Here is a 2,892-nt window from a genome sequence, read left to right on the forward strand (position 1 = left end):
AAGGGCGGGAAAAGAGGAGGCCTCCGTTAGGTCTCGGTCTATAGGGTCGCCATTTCCCAGGCCTACACGGAATACTGCACTCGGAAGCAGCAGTGCCCAGGTGGAAACAGGAAAAATGTATGGGAAAATCTGGATGCATGGCAACCCATGCTGGCAGTGTTGTTCTTGCAGATTTTCCTTTAAAAATAGCTCAAAACCGTCATTTGAGGGGAAGAAGAAGAAGAAGAAGAAGAAGAAGAAGAAGAAGAAGAAGAAGAAGAAGAAGAAGAAGAAGAAGAAGAAGAAGAAGAAGAAGAAGAAGAAGAAGAAGAAGAAGCTCAACATGTTTTGTGTCCGGATTTTCACTTTCTAAAATATGGCAACCCTAGTTATGCTCCTAAAGCAAACTGTTCTAATTCCACCTAACAGTCCCTCATATATTCCTAACAAAATAAAAAAAATTCCTTCCAGCAGCACCTTAAAAGACCAACTAAGTTTTTTATTTTGGTATGAGCTTTCATGTGCATGCATACTTCTTCAGATACACACGAAAGCTCATACCAAAATAAAAAAACTTAGTTGGTCTTTAAGGTGCTGCTGGAAGGATTTTTTTTATTTTGTTTTGACTACGTCAGACCAACATGGCTACCTACCTGTAACCTCATATATTCCTATTTCTTCCCCCCCACCCCACCCCATAACTAGCTTCCTCTCAGCAGCCATTCTTTTAGCCCCGTTTGTCCGCGTGTTTTTAATAGATTATATGCACATACTTTCATAGAATTAAAACTCTCTCTCTATATATACAGTAGCTTAAATCCCAATAAAGCTTCAGTTCTATTAATGTTTTCTTGTTTCTTAATGGGTCCCTTCCCTCCCCCTTATGTTCTGATCTGTTCTCAAATTATATGTAAGCTGCCTTGAGCCTTTGTCAGGGAAAAAGGTGGGGCATTAACAACAACTATTATTAATAATATTATTTCTTTATTTATTATTAATAATAATTCTTCTCTCCCCCTTATGTTCTGATCTGTTCTCAAATGACATGTAAGCTGCCTTGAGCCTTTGTCAGGGAAAAAGGTGGGGCATTAACAACAACAACTATTATTATTAATATTATTTCTTTATTTATTATTAATAATAATTCTTCTCTCCCCCTTATGTTCTGATCTGTTTTCATTTGATATGTAAGCCGCCTTGAGCCTTTGTCAGGGAAAAAGGTGGGGCATTAACAACAACAACAACAACAACAACAACTATTATTATTAATATTATTTCTTTATTTATTATTAATAATAATTCTTCTCTCCCCCTTATGTTCTGATCTGTTCTCAAATGACATGTAAGCCGCCTTGAGCCTTTGTCAGGGAAAAAGGTGGGGCATTAACAACAACAACAACACTGAAATACTGTACAAAAAAACCCATAGAACCCTTTTTATGTATGTAATCACAGCGGCTAGGATTTTAATAGCAAAAAAATGGAAAGGCGACTTAATCCCCACAAAAACTGATTGGCAAGCGAAGATGGTAGAACATTTAGAACTCACGAAAATGACTGGGAGAATGAGAGGAAACTTAAACCAGAAAGTCAACAAAGATTGGATAATATTTAAAGAAGTATTCTGATAATGCAAATCTCCTGACAGATTTAGATTGAATCTTGAAGTATAAGGAAACTATAAAAGTAAAATTTCTTTTGATAAGTAATAGAAAGATAATCATATTGAAGTGCATATAGATTAATAAGGTGTAAAAAGTACAATGAGGTGAATCGGAAGTTAATGACATGTTGCTAGTTAGTGTCTATGTTTGTTTATGTGGTTTTTGTCCTGTTTATGTTATATGTAAATTGTTTTGTAATAAAGAATTGTTTTTAAAAAACTTGTTGTTGTTGATATCCCCACCGCCGGCTTTTTCACTGCGACCTCTTTTTCCCCTCAGCGAATGTCGCCTAGAGGAAAAGGGCGGGAAAAGGGCGGGACTATTATGCTGTGCTAGTTGTGAGGGGAAAAGAAAGGCAGGGCCGCAGTGCGCTTCAAGGGGGAGAAGCGAGCCCGACACAATAGAAAGGGATAAATTGTAAAGGCTTAACGGGTACTGTAGTAGCCACGTTGCCCGGCGTAACAGGTTGCAGCAGCAACTTCTCCTGAGGGAGAAGGAGGCCATTGAGGAAAGCTTCCTTCTCATGGAGGCGCCTCCAGTTTCCAGAACTTTTGCCTTGAAAAGGCACATTTCCCTGTCACCTGGGCGTTGATCTTGGTTATTTTCTTTAGGTACCAGAAGAAGGGAAATCTCTCTCCCTCACACTCTGCCCTCAAAGAAAAGACCAACCACTGATACCGCAGGGGGGAAAGGAAAGGCTCCTTTTAAAGTTTTCCCCAAAACTGAAGTAAAATAAAGAGAGCACCAGAACCCAGGCATCTACACCTTGCTGCCAGTCCAAAATCTGTTTTCACAGTCTTGTCATTCTTACATTACTTTTTCTACAACTTAAGGAACATTGCCATTTTTTAAAAAAGCATTAGTCCTCCTGTGTGAAAAATGGTTTGCGATATATTTCCATACCAAAAAGTGGAGGGGTGGGGGTGGGGATCCACTAGTGATCACAAAAAACATGCCAGCTTTATGGTTACCCAATGCCCTTAAGGTGTTAAATGTTGTTAGGCTGCAATCCTAAATGCACAGACCTGGGAGTCTGCGCCATTTAATTCAATGGGTTTTTCTTCTGAACAGATAGGCCTGGTATTGTTTGCTAAGGGGGGGGGGGTTAGAAAGCCTGATGTTAAGCCCAGTCTGCAGGGTTGTTCTCTTTTTTCCTTTCAGTCTTAAAACAGTAATAGAAGAAACAGTTTGGGGAAATAAAGATTAATTGAAGAAAACTATCTCAGCAGAGGAACTCTGCCTCAGCAGT

Source organism: Zootoca vivipara, chromosome 3, assembly GCF_965207765.1.
Source record: "Zootoca vivipara chromosome 3, rZooViv2.hap1.1, whole genome shotgun sequence".
NCBI lineage: Eukaryota > Metazoa > Chordata > Lepidosauria > Squamata > Lacertidae > Zootoca > Zootoca vivipara.